This window comes from Amborella trichopoda, chromosome 9 (genome assembly GCF_054954075.1).
Source record: "Amborella trichopoda isolate Santa Cruz 75 chromosome 9, AtrichopodaSantaCruz75HAP2 v2.0, whole genome shotgun sequence".
Classification (NCBI taxonomy): Eukaryota; Viridiplantae; Streptophyta; class Magnoliopsida; order Amborellales; family Amborellaceae; genus Amborella; species Amborella trichopoda.
Genome location: NC_142344.1, coordinates 41,863,914 through 41,882,903, shown reverse-complemented (window position 1 = coordinate 41,882,903; position 18,990 = coordinate 41,863,914). Strand labels below are relative to the sequence as shown.

Genomic DNA, 18,990 nt, shown 5'->3' with positions numbered 1-18,990 from the left:
AGAGAAGAGAGAGACCACTCAATGTTAGAACAGAAAGGGTACTGGGTGGTCAGACCTGATTTTTCTTCACGTGGACAGTGAGAAAAATCCTCTCTTTAACAACCGCAAAGGGTCTGCATGTGTTGGGCGTGTACTCTCCTATGTGAATGGATAGGAACCAACAAAGAGAGAAATTTTATGACAAGGGCCATTTCGCCGCTTACCTCGTCGTTTTGGGGTTTGGGACACACCCGGGCAGTTTGCCCTCTTAGAACAATTACGAAGTCCTCCAGCCAGTGCAATTTGATCACAGACTCTCCTCAAGCTTTTCAACTCGCTGCTTTGTTCTCTCTCTTTGAAAGCTACAATGTGGACGTGGTTGTACTCCGCTATAGTGGCTCACTCGAATGAGGGATGGCTGATGAAAGGAGGGGATAATAGAGAGAGATAATAAAGATTCCCTTCTCCACACGAACGTTGTGCGCACAGGTGATCAGAGTAATCGAAGGATTAGAAACCTCTTGAATTATCAGCTTAGGAAGACTCCTCCCGAGTGACTGAGGAGAGAGTGTTTGCATCTCTCACGACTCAACTCGAATGTACGGAGAGGAAGCTAGAGCGATGATCTGAGGATTGGAATCCTTGGGTTGACTTTGAGAAATATGGGGCTGAGCGTATATCGGATAGCAGGGTGCTATACGGTATCTTAGGCTTGCTGCGTCTGCGCTAGGGATGCGAGGGGAGAGAGACACGACCATGTGTTTTCTACTGACGCGGGTTACTGTGCGAAGCAAGTAACAAATGAAGAGAGAGAATAAAGAAAGAAGAGGGAGAGAGTGTTTTGAGCCACGCGATTAACAAAGGCTAGGGGTAGTTTCTCTCTTTGAAAATTTTTCTCTCTCTTTAGCACTAGATCAAAGATTTAGGAGCTAAAGACAAGTAGAAATGAGATTAATGCCTCTATTTCATTAAAGAATGATCTGCTTTTTTACAATTGCCCAATAGAGCATCCACAAAGTAGAGGTGGATGCACAAAACTGAACCTAATTACAATTAAAAAAAATTACAATAAAATCTCGAATTATAGAATGAAAACCAAAATGCCCCTTAAACTTTTTGTGCCAATGACGAAACCATCCTTCACTGAGGGGCCTTTTACCATTACCAGATCTTGGAAGCTTTTTCGGATGCTTGTGACGGTGTTTTGAGACGATCGATCATCGTAGTCTTGATGCTTGTTTGATTCTGAAGATTTTGGCGTCTTTTGATCATCTTGCGGTAAACTCTTTCTTAGGCGGTGGAAATTTGGCTAGATCGTGAGCTTTTGGCCATCACTGTAATGCCATCTATGGTGTTTCAAGTTTTTATTTTGATTGAAAATTAAAGAGGAGACTTCCACAGTCGTTTTGCACCAACTTTATCCATTTTAGTCTTTGCTTGAAGTACTTTCCGTTTTCGAGAGAACACCAGAAAAAGAGATTCCGGCAACCGGACGGCCTTTTATTTTCTTCTTCCTTGAATTTCATGGTTTATCTGACCTTGGATTGAATGCAACACTTATACCAGTTTGTAGCCCTTAGTGATACGGTTCGATCGGGCCTATCCTTTCGATGATCCAATGTACAGTTCTTGAGTTTATTGCGTCACGAAGTTCGAGACGCCCTTTTCTTCAAAAGCTCTATTTTTTATGGTTTCATGCTCATCTCTCTCTAGAAAAATATTGATTCTAGGTCATGTGACGATGTGTGCCATTTATCAAAATGACCGGGTCGTCGAGACCTATGTTGGGTCAAAATTTGAGCTTAATCCGAATTCAATCAAGCACCGTGTGGGTGTTTATAGGTCATCTCTATGAGTGAAGATATCGATCTCCATGATTGGGGACTGATTTTGGTGAGGTCCCACCGTAATAGCATACGACTTTGTCCTTTAGAGGTAATTTGGGCCCAGAATGTACTTAAGAGGTCCGATTGATCCCAAATTTGGTCCCTAGGGGTTCTTCCACGTTTTGGATCCAACAGCGGTGGTCTGGTATTGTTTTGAAGTCCCTAGAATTGTTTACAGCACAAAATTGAAGTGATCTATCCTCGAAGATCACTCAAATCAGACACTTTAAATTGATAAATATGAAATATAACGAAATGGTAGAGAAAGTGGGAATAATCGAATTCATCTGAGATCAGATCTGCCCAGAAAGAGCAGATCTACTATAAGATCTGTGGCAAAGCAAGCATGATCTAAAGCAATTTAAAATGCTATTTTTTAATCAAAACAAATAAAAATCATATCAAAACAAATAAATAAAATAAAATAAGGAAGAAATGAAAAGAGAATGAGTATCTGACTAGGCCGGATGGCCCGGGACTCTAGAGCCCTTGAGGGCTCACCCGTATCAGAACTGGTTCCTCTCATGTCTCTCTGATCCAGATATTAGCCAGCCAATCTCTTGGATTAGGGTTTTATCCTAAGGATAGATCTGGGTCTCTCTCAGGAGGCTAAGGTTTTCTCACTTAAATTCTAGGGTTTTCTCTCTCTGTATTGTCTTTTTCTTTCTGCCAAGTTTTTCATCTCTCTCAGGTTTCTCTCCCTCTCTCCTGTGTTCTCTTTGCGTTTTCTTTTCTTCTTTTTTTCTCCATCAGTTCCTCCTCTCTTTCTCTCTCCAATCTCCCCTTAAAATGGTCCCCAAGAGATCCTCAAAATAGGGAAATTATCTTGGGGGGAATATCTCCTGCAACCCACGTATTCACCCAATCAAAATATGTTTTGGAGGTTCACGGATTTGGGCGGCATAAGTAGTGCCGCACAAACCAAATTTTGTCAAAATCGAGTTTTTTCACTCTGATGTGTTCCTCAGCCTCTCTGAAGCTCTCGGAGAAAATTTGGGTCAAAATGAATTTTGTTACTCTTTTTAATGATGTTTTTGTTGAAACAGGGAATTTACAAGAATCAGGGCTCAAACAGGGTGTAACAGGGTTTCTGGGCTGGTAGAATGGTTCTGGGTCCAAGGGTAATTTGTATGACCTATGGATTTTGGGTTCACTACGTCAATGTGATCCTAAAGTTCCAAGAAAACCACAAAATTTGCCAGATTTAAAAGGGGTGTCTCTAGTTGCCCCTCTTTGGCACTCCATGTCCTTCGTGGGACAGCAGAGTGGCAAAGAAGTAGACACTTTGGCGTTCCCTGTCCTTCGAGGGGAAGGCGAAATTCAAAGATAAAGTAGACATTTTAAATTTTGTGTTGACGTCATGGGGCAGAAGGCACATCAACTATCCCTCTAAGTCATTGCGCTCCCAAGCTTACCCACCTAAGGCATTTTCATCCGAGGGTTTTCGGCTGCGAGTTCGCAAGCTTGAAACTCGAGGTAGATTTTATAGCCATGTCACTTAAATTTAAGGGTTTTACCTTTTGAAATTTTTAATCCTTTCATTTTCTTTGATTTTCTTATGGTTTTCCTAAGGCTGTCTATAGGAAAAGCTTTCTATAGGAAGAGAATTGTCTGGCTAAATCCGAAGAGAGAGATGAGGCAACAACACGGTAAACACGGCAAACACGGTATTCATCATATACGAGTGTCCAAGGTCCTTCATTTTAGAAAATGTTTTAGAAATTTTGAAACTAGGAGGAGATTTGAAATAGAACCGGAGCAGGGACAGGTTATGATTTTAACAAAGAAACTAAAGTTTTTGAAATCATAGACCCATAATGAAAATTTTGAAGAGAGAAAGATATTTTGAAAAACAAAGCAGGTTAGCAGTTTTGACTCCAGCAACTATTGAGCCCTCTAAGCAGTTTAGGGTCGTGCAACTATGGACCATACACCTGACCCTTTTACTTCGTACAAGGATAGACGTTTGAACAAGGTGGTTGTGCCTTGAACACGTTGAACAGGGTGGTTGTGCCCTAAACAACATTGAAGATGGTGGTTGTGCCCTGAATGCATCCGAAAATTTTACGCCATACGGGGCTAGACCTGTGAACAGGGTGTTTATGCCCGGAACACATTGAGCTGGGTGGTTGTGCCCTGAACACATCCAAAATTTTACGTCGTACGAGGCTAGACTTTACCTGCCTCGGCTCTTTTACATCGCACGAGTTTGACGTTGAACTGGATATACCCGACCTTTAGCATCATACGAGGTTATACGTGTGAACAGGGTGGTTGTGCCCTGAACACATGAACAGGGTGGTTGTGCCCTGAACACATTGAACAGGGTGGTTGTGCCCTAAACACATCTGAAATTTTATGCCATACGGCACTAGACGTTACCTGTCTTAGCTCTTTAACGTCTCACGAGTTTGACGTTTTTTCCTATCTCGGCTCTTTAATGTCGTATGAGTTTGATGTTTTTCCTGTCTCGACTCTTTAACGTCGCACGAGTTTGACGTTTTAGCTCGGGTTTTTAAAGTCACACGAGTTTGATGTATTAGATTTATTTTTTAACGTGGCACAAGTTTGACGATCTGAATCCTGGTTGGCAGTTTAGGCTCATGCAACCGTGGAGCAAAAAACCTATCTAAAATTGCTTGGCAGTTTAGACTCATGCCATAGAGGAGCAAAAGATTTTGAAATCGGTTGGCAATTTAGGCTCATACGACGGAGGAGCGTTTTTATTTTTTTGAGCTTTTTGAAATTTTCTGGAAAGTTGGTTGGTAGTTTAGGCTCATGCCACCGAGGAGTATTTTTTGGAAAGTTGGTTGGCAGTTTAAGCTCGTGCCACAATGGAGCAAATTATTTTATTTTATTTTTTTGAATTTTTTTAAAATTTTTTAATTTTTTGGAAAACTAGTTGGCAGTTTAGGCTCATTCCACCAAGAAGCGTTTGAAATTTTTGAACATTAATTAAAATTAATTAAAATGTTCACATGGCAAAACCAAATTTGATCCCTAGAAAGACCTTCAAAATTGAGTGCGGAAAATTTTGGGAAACCATTTTTGGACAACACGCGGCGTGTCACCCTCATAGGCTAGTGACACCAGGCGTGTTGCCCATTTCAAAAAAAAAAAAAAGTATTCTTTTATTTTTAGTTGCTTTATTATTATGTTTTGGTTGGGCGACACTAGGTGTGTAGCCCATAAAAATGTTTTCTATTATTATTTTATTATTATTATTATTATTATTATTATTATTATTATTATTATTATTATAATTATTATTATTATTATTAAGTGTTGTTGCCCCTGTTGTGAGGTCTTTCTCAACTTTTGCCCCTGTTATGGGAAGTTTGAAATAATTTTTTTTTATTGCCCTTGTTGGGGGGTGTTTGCTAAGCTTGCCCCTATAAGTGTGCAATTTTATTCATCGAAGCATAGTAAAACACTTTCTTTGCACACACTTTTCAAAATGAATATTTACAAACTCATCTAGTTTTACCGTTTTTGTCTGATTTTTCGGCTACTGGGTCATCGTATGCACACACGGGGATGAGCTTGCCTCAGTTTGCCTCAGGGGATCCAGTTGAGAGAAAAACGCAGACTAGCCAATATCGTCATTGGCGAGGTTCACCCATCTCCGATATGTGGTAGTTGATAGTTATACTCATACAACCATGGAGTGCCTGACTAGTTTTAAGCCTTCATAACAGGCGTAGGATGTTGGATCCAAGAACGAGGCCAGATTGACTAACAGTTTACCCTCTTGTAGTGATGGAGGAAGTCCTTTATAAAGGGAGAAAGGTTTTGAAAATATATGATTTTAACAATCAAATTGAAACAGCATTTTCAAAAGGGATGGGCCCTACAGTTTTGCCACTTGTGGCCCTTTTGGTGGTAATTTTCTTTATTATGCTCTACCCAAAGATGATGAAAGGATTCCCTTGTGGGATCGTGAGAACTCGAAAATCATGAAATTGTCTTTTACCTTTGGAGTTTTCCTCCTCTACTTCACGGATCCATGAAGAGTCCTCAAGATTCTTGCCAAGATTCCATCTTGGAGGGTCGACATTTTCCAGGGTTCATTGAAATCACTTCAGTTTTTCATTCATGTCACTCTCGTACATCTTTCTAAGTTGGTTTAGTTGGGAACCTGTAGGGTTTAGGAGGAGTCTTCATCCTCAGGGTCTGCTTGTGCAGTATTATTGAAACTTGCAAGTATTTGTTTGTACTTGAGTGTTTTGCATCGAAAGCTCCTTCTTGAAAATCTTTTTATTCCTTTTACCCGTGATGCCTTTTCAGGTTTTCACCACGTCCAATTATATATATATATATATATATATATATATATATATATATATATATATTTTTATTTATTTATTTTTATTCCGTTTTAGGTTTTCACCACGTTTTTTAACCCGTTACGAGTAGTATTTTCTGAGAAACATTTCTTTATTGGGGTCGTTGAGTTTGTACTCCTCTTGATTTTTTATCTTATAAGAATTGCCTGCATGCACTCGGATAACCACGAATGGCCCCTCCCAATTAGGTTTGAACTTGCCTAAAGGGTGTGGATTTGCAGGAGTGTGGAAGATTTTCTTGAGTAACATGTCCCCTTCTCTGAATTGTTGAGGAACAACTTTTCTTTGGTATGCCCTCTCTGTTCTACACTGGTAAGAAACGATATTTTTTGTTGCTCGTAGTCATTTTTCATCCAAATTAATAAGTGCAGCGATTCGTGCTTCGATTTGAATTTTTATGAATAAGGACTAAGAGAGATAGTATCTCAACTTCGATAGGTAGCACTGCTTCCATACCATACACCAATGAGTAGGGGGTCATGCCAGTAGGTGTCTTCTCAATTGTCTGGTAGGCCCATAGTGTGTCATTTAACTTTTCGTGCCAATCTTTGCCATGTTCTATTATTTTTTCTATGATTCTGAGAAGTCCTTTGTTTGTGGCCTCTGCTTATCCATTTCGTTGAGGGTAGTACGGTGTGGGGAATTTTACGTTATCCCGAACTTTTTGCACACCTTGGTGACCTTTTCATTTTTGAGATTGGATCCAATGTCAATAATGTTTGACTCAGGAACTCCAAATTTGAATACAATGTTATTCTTTGGGAAACGGGCAATATGTTAGCTTTCAATTTTAACAAATGACGCGGCCTCTACCTATTTGGTGAAGTATTTTGTAGCCGTTAATATAAAACAGTGGCCATTTGAGGCTTTTGGTGAAATCATTACAGTGATATCAAGACCCCACATGGTGAAGGGCCGTAGGGGCAGTGTTGAGTTGAGTGCTACGGCTGGTGCATGAATGAGGTCTCCATATAGTTGACATTTGGGACACCTCTTAACGAACTTCTAGAAATCTTCAGCCATGGTGGTCCAATAATAGCCTTGACGCCTGATTTTCTGAGCTAAGGCGGCTGCTTTAGAATGACCTCCTTCATTGTGCAACTTTGTCAGCTCTTGGTCAATTTCTAGTTGATCGAGGCACAGTAGAATGATGTCATTGAAGGACCTTTTGAACAGGAGATCGCCTCTTACTAGGAACCCCATAGAAAACCTTCACAGGGATTCTTTTTCCTTTTTGGTGGCTCCATCGGAGTATGACCCATCTTTCAAAAGAGACAAAACATTGTGGAACCATGGTGTTGCCTGAACTAGTGCATCTGAAGCCACGAGAGACACTTCCCCATCATTCTCATGCTCTATTTCTTTTTCGATCCTTGGTGGGGAAGGGTCATGTTTGTTCCTGATATAAAATGGAAGTGTGGTGATTTCTCGAGGAATATCGACTATTGAAGCAGGGGTTGCAAGGGTGTCAGCGAACCGTTTATTTTCCCTAGTCACATGCTGAAAGGTGATTTTCTAAAACAATGGAATCATCTGTTCCACCTTTTCCTGATAGGGTTTTCACTTCTATTCTTTCACCTTCCAAATCCCTTAAACTTGGTTTAGTACGAGTAAGGAATCACCAATCACTCGTATTTGCTAGATTTTCATTCCCATGGCATTCTCAAGCCCGGTAATCAAGGCTTCGTATTCAACAACATTATTGGTACATGGGAAATTCAATCTGATGGTTGTTGGCATTAAAATTTTCTTAGGTGAGCATAATATAACTCCTACACCTGACGGGTACTCGTTCTTTGCACCATCGAAGTATTGCTTCCAGATGGAGTCCTCAATTGTGAAGAGATTCTCAGAGATGTGTGTGTTCAGCTAAGTGGTCAGTATTAACTTGTCCTTTGACCAATTTTTGAGTGACATATTAGATCTTGAACTCATTCAATAGAATTATCCACTTCGCTAAGCGTCCGTTGAGGACTGACCTCTCCAATAGGTATTTGAGTAGGTCAATTTTTTATATGAGCTTGACTGAATGAGATAAGACATAATGTCTTAGTTTTTGTTGGCCCACACAAGTTTTAAGCAGTGCTTCTCTACATTTGTGTATCTTGTCTCATAGTTGACCATGGTTTTGTTGATGTAGTAAATTGTTTGTTCCTTTCCATGGTCGTTATATTGTCCAAACATTGCTCCCACGGTCTTGTTTTTCACTGACATGCATAGGAATAGGGGTTTGTCTGGACTAGGAGGACTGAGGATGAGAGGTTTGGTGAGGTACTCCTTTATTTGGTGCAACACCTCTTGGCATTCATTGTCCTATATGAATGGGGTATCTTTCTTAAGGAGTCTATTGAATGTTGCACACTTGTCTTCCAGTTGTGAAATAAAATGCCTTATGGCTTGTATGCGATCTTGAAGCCCACATATTTCTTTGATATTCCAAGGAGGGGGCATTTCAATGATGGCTCGTATTTTAGACGGGTCCACCACAATGCCTCTTTGGCTTACTATAAAACCTAGTAATGTTTTGGATTCAACTTCAAAAGCACATTTCTGTGGATTGAGTATGAGTTAATGTTTTCGGAGTCTTTCGAAAATGGCTCTCAGGTTGGTAAGATGATCAAACCTAGTCTTCGACTTAACCAGAATATCATTGACATAGTATTCCATGAAGGTATCCATTAAATGGTGGAAGATGCTAGTCATTGCCCATTGATAAGTTGCTCCTACATTTTTGAGATCGAAGGGATTGTCTTTGTAATAGTAGGTTCCCCATTGCATGCTGAATGACATTTTGGTTTGGTCTTCTTCTGCGATGAGGATCTGGTTGTAACCCGAGAAGCCGTCCATGAATGACAACATCTCGTGACCCGAAGTGTTTTCAACCAAGTCATTTATGTTTGTTAATGGAATATTGTCCTTGGGATATGCCTTGTTGAGGTCTTTATAATCGACACACACTCGGATCCTCTCGTGTTTCTTGGGTACGACCACTATGTTTGCCAACCATTCTGAGTAATCGAAGGGAGCAATGAACCTCGCCTTGAGTATTTTGTCGATTTCTTCTTTGATCTTGAGTTCAAGGTGGGGTCTTTTGACGTTGGAGTTTCTGTCTTACAGGCTTTGCCCCTTCATTGAATATTAGGTGATGTTGCACCAATGTGGGATCTACCCTGGCATATCGTTGTATGACCAGGAGAAGACATCACGATATTCCTTGAGAAAGGAAATCATATTTTCTTGCTCCTCAGAAAAAAAGGAGGTTTCAATCTTGGTTAACCTTGGGTCCTTCTCAGTTCCTAGCTTCACGTCAATCGTCTCTTCGATGATAGTCATTGGGTCACCATCGAACCTCTTCTTGAATTGCTCAACATGGGAAGTAAGTTCCTCAGGCTGAGAGATTTCTTTAGACTTCTTGGCTCTCTTGATCTTCATCTTGGTCTTCCAATTCATCTTCTTGGTTATTATACACCGTTATTGGGCTATCTTGAGTGAGCATCATTTTTTAAAATTATTTTTCATTACTATCATGTTTTGAATTTTCCACGGTTTTTGAAATATTGCAAGAGGTGTCCCTTATGGGACTCACGAGAGAAATGTTGGGGATAGGATGTGCAAGGTGGTTAGATGGCCACCCTGTGCCTATCGAATTTTTGGCACCAGGACTTGAAGGTGTTGCTGGTATGCTTCTAGTGATTCTCAAGATAAAGGAGTGATCGACCAATTCCCTCCCTGGGTTGATGTTGGTGTATGAGCACCCTTGGCTGTGTTAGAGCCAACCATGCACACCTCCTCTAGATCCAGGTCAGGAAATTGGTCTTCAATTCCTAGTCCTTATGTGTGTTGAGATGCGGAAGAGGGACTATCCCCTACTGGGCATTCGAGGATCACCTCCGATCGTTTTGGAGGACGGGCATCAAGAGGATTGAGGCTTTGAATGCCTTCAGATACAAAGCTCGAATAGCTTGAAGGCTTCACCCGGCTTTGAAATAGGGTGAGAGAACACCCGAGTCCTCTTCAATCCCCCTTCTCAGTTTTGGCTTGGGGTGATGTCGAAATCTCCTCCATTATGCCTTGCCCCTGACTCCCCTAGCCTTGGCCAAGCCTTGGGAGAGGAGCATGTGCCAAGCTTCGAGGGACCCGAAGCCGTATCCATGCTGACATTGGATAATCTCCTCTATCGATGCGAAAGTTTGCAAAATTTGAGGAACAGGGTCACCGGAATCTAAGCGTAAAGTGGCACAATCAGCTTGCTGGAAGGAAGCGAGAGGGATTTCTCCGAGCTCGACCCCTATGGCTAGCTTCCCGTTATCTATGGTAAAATTGAGAAAAGCAGGGGGTGCAGTGAATACCTTTGCGACGCCATTTTTTGTTGGAAATTTTAAGCATTAATGCAGCATGGAAGTGACCTATACCCTCAACCTGCCTCTTGGTCCCATCATATGCAGCGATGGTTAACTGGTACGGTTCGAAGTCAACTGGGCTTTTGTCTATATGCTTCATTGTTTTCATAGAGCATATATTCAGGGATGCCCCATTATCGACCAGCACTCTCCTTATCTCATATCCCTTCATGAAAATAGTTATATGAAGAGGCTGGACATGAAAGCGATTGACATTAGCTCGGATGTCATCGTCCGTGAATATGATTGGCATTATTGGTGCCATTAGTTGGTTGATCATCCCGCACAACTCATTTGGCTGTGTGTTGCTCGGGATATGGGTCTTAGTAAGAACCTTTTCAATTTGCGCTCTATGTGCTGAGGAATTTGCAAGCAGCTCCAAAATGGAGATTTGAGCCTGGAGCCTCCCTAGATGAGTCTGTAGATCATAGGTGGTTGTGGATCCTTGAGTTTTTTTATTAGGTTCGTGATCCGCAACCCGAGCTGGTGGTTTGGCTATTGAAGTGACTCACATTCTTTCATCAAGAGTGTTTGTCATCAGTTGGATGGGTTTGAACACTCGACCTCTTCGAGTTACGGAATCAACTTTGAGAATAATGCGAGACCTCAGGGTGTTGGCCCCGTGTTTGGAAGATGATCCCTTTTCATCAGCTTTGACCATGTTAATGTAACAATCCTAAACTTTAAAAAAAAATAAAAAAATAAAAAAAAATAAATAAAAAAATAAAAATAAACTTTTAATACATGATGATTCGTTTGAACATGATGATGTTTAGGGACCATCGCTACTTTTCAAAGCTTTTCGTTTAAAAGCTTTGTATTTCCTTGCTCTTGCCACGTCCACTAAAGGACGTGGGCTTTAGGTGTTTAAAGCGTAAACTAACGCTCATACCTATAGCGTAATAAAAGCTTGAGGTGTTTAAAGCGTAAACTAACGCTCACACCTGTAACATAATAAAAGAATAAAAATAATATGTTAGTAGAATTTAAATTCAGAGAGGTGAAGACTCCTACCTTAGAAAACTTTTGAGATTTTTTCTCTGGTCGAAACACAGTGAACTCCTCTCTCAAGCCGAATTTTTATCGGAAGCTCCCTCTCAAATATTTGTGAGTAAGTGACATCATCTTCCTGAAAAATAATCTGTTTAATAAAAATTGTGATATTTTATCTATGTTAGAAATTTTGAATGCTGTAAATTATGAAAAATAAATTTATTTATTTTTCTTATCTATTGTTAGAAATAAATGTGATATTTCTGCTTTTAGTAAAATTGTGATATTTATTTCTACTGTTTTGAATATTTAGACATTGTAAAATTCATGTGCAAATGACTGCCTTATTATTTAAAAATTGACATTTTTGCAATTGACTATAGTATTGTTGTGAAATGTTTATTTGTGGATTGATATCCCATAAATTGTGATAATTCCGTATTCTTGAATTTCTATAAGAGTTTTTCTATACATATTAAATTGACAATTATGCTAGAATGCCTTTACAAACTGCTACCTTTCTAAATTTGAGCCCAAAATATTTGATTGGTTATTTTTGAAATGTTATAGAGAGTGACTGTTATTAATGGTTTAAGTGAAATTCATATTAATGATTTCAGTGATATGTTGAGTACATGATATTGCTGCTTTCGAATGTTTAAAGAGATTTAGAAATAATTTAAGTATGCAAGTGGACTCATCCGGTTCGCCGGTGAGGTATAAGTGGACCTATCTGGGACGCCGGTAGGGATTAAGTGGACTCATCCGGTACGCCGGTGAGGTATAAGTGGACCTGCAAGGATTAAGTGGACCTATCTGGGACGCCGATAATGATTAAGTGGACCCATCAGGACGCTGATGGGGTATATAGGTGACCTACTTGGGACGCCAGTAGGGTATTTTGTGAAATCCTTTGAATTATGCACTGTCGTTAAAAGTGTTATAAGCATTTCAATTACTTGGATTATACTTAATTATGCATTTATTGAAAGTGAAACTGTTGATGCATTTCTGTTAATAGATCTCATTTTGGAAAATATTGATATCTTTCAATCATGATTATTTTTAGGATTATGATGATCACTTACTAAGTAGCCAAACTCATCAAACTATGATAAACATTTTTCAAGATAACTGCGGTTTCATTTGAGTGCTCGTCAGGATCAACTTTGGGAAGATATTGAAGTTGTGCTTAAACTTTCTTTTGTTACTTTTTAAAAATTCGCCATTGTAAATTTGTCCTAAAAAGAGATGTATATATATGTTTTGAGTGCCACATCTCAGGAATATCAGTATTGTAAATTCTTGGGGTGTGACAGTTAATCTCGAGGGTATCATCTTTGTCATACTGGTCCCACTGAGGAGGATCATCAGAATTCGGGGATGAAGAGTTTCCTCTAAGAAGACTCAAAAGATCTTCCTCAACTTCTTGGAGATGATAATTATAGACAAATATGAATTGGCTGGAATCATCTTCTTCATCTCCGTTTTCGATCATGTGAATGATAACATCGTCCTTTGAGTTGCTCGGAGCTTCCATTTCTTTGGCCGTTGTGGCCGTATTTTTGGGGAGAGGAATTGTGAAGATACCCATCTTTTGGTTAGTTCCTTCAACAGCTTGATTTCTAAATCCGACAGTGATGTCCCCCTTATTAATCAACCTTGAAGCAACTGCTTCAACTAGAAACAATTTTGGGTATCATGGGCATGGTTTTTATGCCACTTACACTAGCTGCTCTTATCTTTAACCTCATATAGTGGTTCAGATGGTGGTGTGAGTGGAACCATGTTTTTCTTCAAGAGTAACTCCAGTACTCTTTCCAACGGGTCTTTGAGAGGAGTGAAGTTGTCCTCTTGCCTTTGATTGTTATTTTGAGTGTTAGCTCTAGGCTGACCCCTTTGATTTTGATTCTTATTATTGTGCAGGGTGGCTGAACCCTGAGCCGGTCCGTTAACGACAATTTTGTTAACCTGACCAGAAGATTTCTCCTTATTGTTATCTTATTTTTATGCTAGGGAGTCGTGATGGATTTGTTATCGGGCCTAGTACTGAGGGGTGTCCCTCTCGCCCTTTCATGTCGCGTCACCCTCTCGTTCATGGAGTTGAAAGAGTGGGGGATAAGTCCCTAGCTAATGAAGGTCCTGTATTCAGGAGTTGCATTTTCTTAGGCCACAGAGATTTTAGCTGGGTTCGTAAGTGGACATTTGATGACTCGCATCACTGCCTCCCAAAATCGACGGATAAAATCCTCGAGGATTCTCTTAGGTTTTGTTTGGTTGCACTGAGCTCGCCCAGGGAAAGAGATTTAAGTATCGACCCATAGTAATGAGAAAGAAAATGGTTGAACATTTCATCTAGAGTAATGTGTGGTTGAGTGGTCATTATTCTCCGATGCCAGCTTAAAGCCTCACCGGTCAAAGTTTGTGAAAACAGGGCCTTCAACTGATTAGGCCTGTCTCTTAAGGCTCGGACGGAGAGGAGCTATGTGTTGACGTGAATATCTGGGTCACTCTTCCCATTGAATTTGTTTTTAAATTCTGGGATAGCAAACCCAATGGGAAGGTCTTCCATGCCTCTAAGGGTCTCATGAACATAGGCCTTTGGGGGTAGAATATCATGATTCCCATTCTTATGAACATATCCTACATTTCTTTTAGAGTGCCCTCTTGTTGGGAGTTTGGCATGAAAGTAGGCCCACCGGTCGGTGGGTTCCTAAGCATAGGCTGATGAGTCGAGACTTGAGGTAGATGTTGGCCTACTTGGGCCTGAGACTGATGAGTTGTGATTACCAGGGCAAGTTGATATATTTGTGCCTGAGGGACGTACTGACCCATAGGACATCTCTGCCGATTGCGGAAACTGCATGGTTGGTTGGACAGGTTGCACTAGGGGCACCGATTGAAGAATCGGCTGACTCGGTTGTGCTAGGGGTTGACCTATGCTATTAGGTTGGTTTAGGATTGACCCATGAACTAGGGCCTGGACAATGTAACCTAGATCAACTAGACTCTTAAGGGCAGCCTGGACGTCCATCTCCCCTAAGGGTCGGTCTAGATTGGCACCTTTGTCGTGTACCGTATTCAGGACGTCATGGGCGGTACTATGGTGACTCGAGGTTAGGTTAGACCTCCTAGAACTAGATGGGTCTTGATTTTGAGACAGTTGAGCCTCAAGGTTATCTGGGTGCGACTTTTGGGGGGCATTTGATACACCATGGACTTCTCCCCTCGCACAACTCCGACTTTGGTTGCCTAAGGTAACACGACTCTTATAGTGGCTAGGTAAGGTTCCCTGTATGACAATGCACGATCGTACCCCCTGGCTATTCAATGGTTTCCGAGCAGAGCCTGATTTTCGGACTATACACACCTCGGGATTGGGACTAGATCCTTGGGACTCTTCCTCTAGTTGGAGACTGGGGTCTGGATTATGGACTGTGTTGAGTTCTGACCGTAATCTCAAGGGATTGCAGCATAGTGATCCCTAGGTTTGGGAAGGTTAGGTTTAGAGTCGGTCGTAAAATAGTCATCATAGTCACCTTGGGTGACTGACATGGTGATTGCTCTAGGGTCCTAAGATCTAGACTTAGGTTGGATCTTGACTCGATGAACTAGGGTGGACCTAGACCTTAAGTAAGACCTAGGCTAAGACTAGACTAGAATCTAGACTCACTGGGTTTTGGTTTAAACCTTAAGCTAGGGTGAGCCTAATCTATCCTTAAAGCTAACTCTAAACGTAGACCTATACTAGAACCTAAACAAAGATCTAGACTAGATAGGTCTGAGTTTGGGCTCAAACTAAGAGTGGGTCTAGGTTCGGACCTGGGTGTAAGCCTGTTTCAGACCTGGACTGAGTTGGGTGCAAGCCTGGGTTTGAACCTAGAGGGTTTTAAAGGTCAGACCGGGTGTGGACCCAAACTGGATCAGAATTGAACTAGAAGCGAGCCTTTGGCTCGGACCAAGAGAGGGCCTAGGTTTGGACCTGGGTGTCAACCTGGTTCAGACCTGGGTTAGGCTAGGTACGAGCCTGAACTTGAACCCAAAGAGTTAAAATTATCAGACCAGGCATGGACCTGGACCGGATCAAAGATGAGCTAGGAACGTGCCTTCAGCTCGAACCAAGAGGGGCCCTAGGTTCGGACCTGGGTGTGAACCTGGTTAGGACCTGGGCTAAGCTTGGTACAAGCCTGAACTTGGACGCATAAGCTTCAGCTCGGACTAAAGCAAGTCCGGACTGGAATCTGAGATAATTGATTTGAAACAAGCAAGCAAGCGCACGAAAACATTTGACCTAGTCTTATTATGGGTAAGCTTGGCTTGAGAGTGGGTTCCTCACTATTGAAATGTGGCTAGGATGATATAGGTCCCCACATAGGTCCTGGCCTCCAGTTATAGGATGTTCACCAGGTCCTATTATACGCGGAGTTGCTTTGAGACAAAGGATTACGGAGGGGTGCTCACAGTTAACGCTATGCGAATCCCAACCGCCTCGGCTCTCAATGCTAGGTTCCCCTCATGCAGTTAACGCGGATTTTGGGGATTTTTGATAATTTTGTTTTCTGGTTTTTTGGGATTCCCTGTCAGTGTGTGCTAGAGTATGTAAAGGAGCATGCAAAACAAAATAAAGACAAGCACACAGGCACACAATAAAAAAGAAAACAAGCGAGCGTTCGGAGCTGATCGCTCCTAGCAATGCACGCTTCGAGGCGAAGTTCACTTGCGGCACAGTATAGATGGAGGGGTGAGGAACCCCTAAGAAGGTATGGTCAAACAATGGAGATCAGGCATGGTCATGCTAAGTCGAGCATGACCCGAGTCAAGGATGACTCAAACGGGACATGGTACAGGGAGGGTGCAAGCAACCCTTAATCAAATAATAATAATTTTTTGTTTTTGTATATATATATATATATATATATATATATATATATATATATATATATATTAAAAAAAACCTTGATGAAAAACAACTAAACTAAGCATGACGAAAGCAGGGAAACAAGAATTCAACCAAAATTAACTAACTAGAATGAAATCAGAAAGTCAAGATTAGAGTAGACCTATCTGAAGCAAAATAATGTTTTTGTCTTTTTAAAAAAATTTATTTTGGTCTAAAAGTATTTAAGAAATCATAAGAAAGGCCCTAGAACATATCTATAAATTTTCACGAGTCATGTCACATGGGCAGCACAGGTAGTGTCTCCTGGGCGGCACAGATCGTGTCGCCCAAAAAAATATATAATTTTTATTTATTTGTTTTAAATTTTTTTTCTTGTAGATCTTGATAAAATAATCTTACTTTAAACTTGTAGAAACAACAAATAAAATATTTTTTTCTGATGAAAATAAGTTAAAATAAAGCGATAGGAGGGGATTACAAATCTAACATAAAAATATTTTTTCGTATTTTTTAATATTTTATTTTGACCTGAAACTTTGGAAACAGTCACAAACTTGTACCTAGAGAATTTCTGAAAAGTTTAAAAAGATACTGAGATTTTCGAAATGTTGATGCTCGGATCACGCTTGATTCGCCCCAGGGTGGGCGCCAAACTGTTTACAGCGCAAAATCGAAGCGATCTATCGATGAAGATGACTCAAATCAGACACTTTAAACTGATAAATATGAAATATAAATAAATGGTAGAGAAAGTGGGAACAATCGAATTCAGACCTGCTCTTTCTGAGCAGATCTGCTCTCAAATCTGTGGCAGAGCCAGCATGATCCAAGGTATTTCAAAATACAATTTTTGAATCAAAATAAATAAAAATCATATCAAAAAAAATAAATAAAATAAAATATGGAAGAACTAGAAGGAGAATGAGTACCTGACTGGGCCGGATGACTCGGGACTCTCGAGCCCTTGAGGGCTCGCCCATATCAAAACTGGTTCCTCTTGTGTCTCCCTGATTCGGATATTAACCAGCCAATCTCTTGGATTAGGGTTTTTTCCTAAGGATAAATCTAGGTTTCTCTCAGAAGGCTAAGGTTTTTCAAGTAAATTCTAGGATTTTCTCTCTCTTTATTGTCTTTTTCTTTTTGCCAAGTTTTTCATCTCTCTCGGGTTTATCTCCCTCTCTCCTATGTTCTCTCTCTCTTTTCTTTTCCTTTTTTTTTCTCCATTTGTTCCTCCTCACTTTTCTCTCTCCAGTCTCCCCTTAAAATGGTCCCCAACAGATCCTCAAAAGGGGGAAATTATCTCGGGGGCAATGTCTCTTGCAACCAACGTATTCACCCAGTCAAAATATGTTTTGGAGGTTCACGGATTTGGGTGGCACAAGTCATGCCACACAAACCAATTTTTTTCAAATCACTTTTGATGTGTTCCTCAGCCTCTCTGAAGCTCTCAAGGAAAATTTGGGTTAAAATGAATTCTTTAACTATTTTTAATGCTTTTTTTGTTGAAACACGGCATGTACAGGAATCTAGGCTCAAACAGGGTTTCTGAGTTGGCAGAATGGTTCTGGGTCCAAGAGTAAGTTGTGTGACCTATGGATTTTGGGTTCACTATGTCAATGTGATCCTAAAGGTCCAAGAAAACCACAGAATTTACCAGATTTAAAATGGGGTGTCTACAATAATAGGGTCGTTGTTGTAAGGTATCTTTGTGGCGTGATGGCACTTTCACCAAGGTTGCCTAGTGTTACGCTTATTCTGTTGTGTTCCCTTGGTCTAGCGGTATCTTGGGCACCAGCAGGACTAGGTTGTCACTAACTCTCTTTTCATTTCTTTTTTTTTCGTTTTTTTTTTTTTTTTTGTCAGGGGTGTAGATACGTAAAAAATGACATACAACACTAGGCACGAGGCCTAGATACCCCGAAGGATTCACAAGAACACTAAATGCCGAGTTAAGAGTGGTTTGAGTGAAGGCAAAGAAATAAAGAATGAAGAGTGAGGGGAAGGGTAAACGAGAGAAGAGGAGAAGTGAGAGAATGAGAGATAGAAAGAGGGAGAGGGAGAGGGAGAGAGAGAGAGAGAGAGAGAGAGAGAGAGAGAGAGAGAGAGAAGAGAAAGATGAAGATAGAGAGGGAGAAGAGAAAGGGAAAGAGAGAGAAGGGCAGAAACATAGCCTCTGTCCCAAAGGAGAGAGAGAGAGAGAATAATAAGGGAGGGAGAGAGAGATAGAAGAGAGGCAGCAACCCAATTGATGTCCCGAAAGAGAGAGAGCGAGACAGGCAGCAACCCAATTGATGTTCAGAGAGAGAGAGAAAGAGAAAGAGAGAGAGAGAGAGAGAGATGTAGCGGCCCAATCGCTATCCCGAGAGAGAGAGAGAGAGGGAGAGAAGAAGAGAAGGAAAGAGAGAGAAAATGATAGAGAGAAGAGAAGAGAGGGAGAGAGAAAGAAAGAGAGATAGAAGAGGTGGGGTACCTAAATGATGAGCCGG

The 18,990-nt window shown here is 40.8% G+C and overlaps 1 long non-coding RNA gene across 3 annotated transcripts; it reads right to left on the bottom strand.

Moving 5' to 3' along the window:
* Window positions 1–923: 923 nt before the first annotated feature.
* On the bottom strand, window positions 924–18,132 carry LOC148780526 (uncharacterized). Of its 3 annotated transcripts, none has more exons than XR_016039919.1 (3): window positions 17,434–18,132; window positions 11,626–11,740; window positions 924–2,707 (listed from the first exon to the last, which is right to left on the bottom strand). It is a non-coding gene; the product is annotated as an uncharacterized LOC148780526 (long non-coding RNA). The 3 variants fall into 3 exon arrangements; XR_016039918.1 differs by having other exon boundaries at window positions 924–2,027; XR_016039920.1 differs by lacking the exon at window positions 11,626–11,740 and having other exon boundaries at window positions 924–2,027.
* Between the last annotated feature and the right edge of the window lie 858 nt (window positions 18,133–18,990).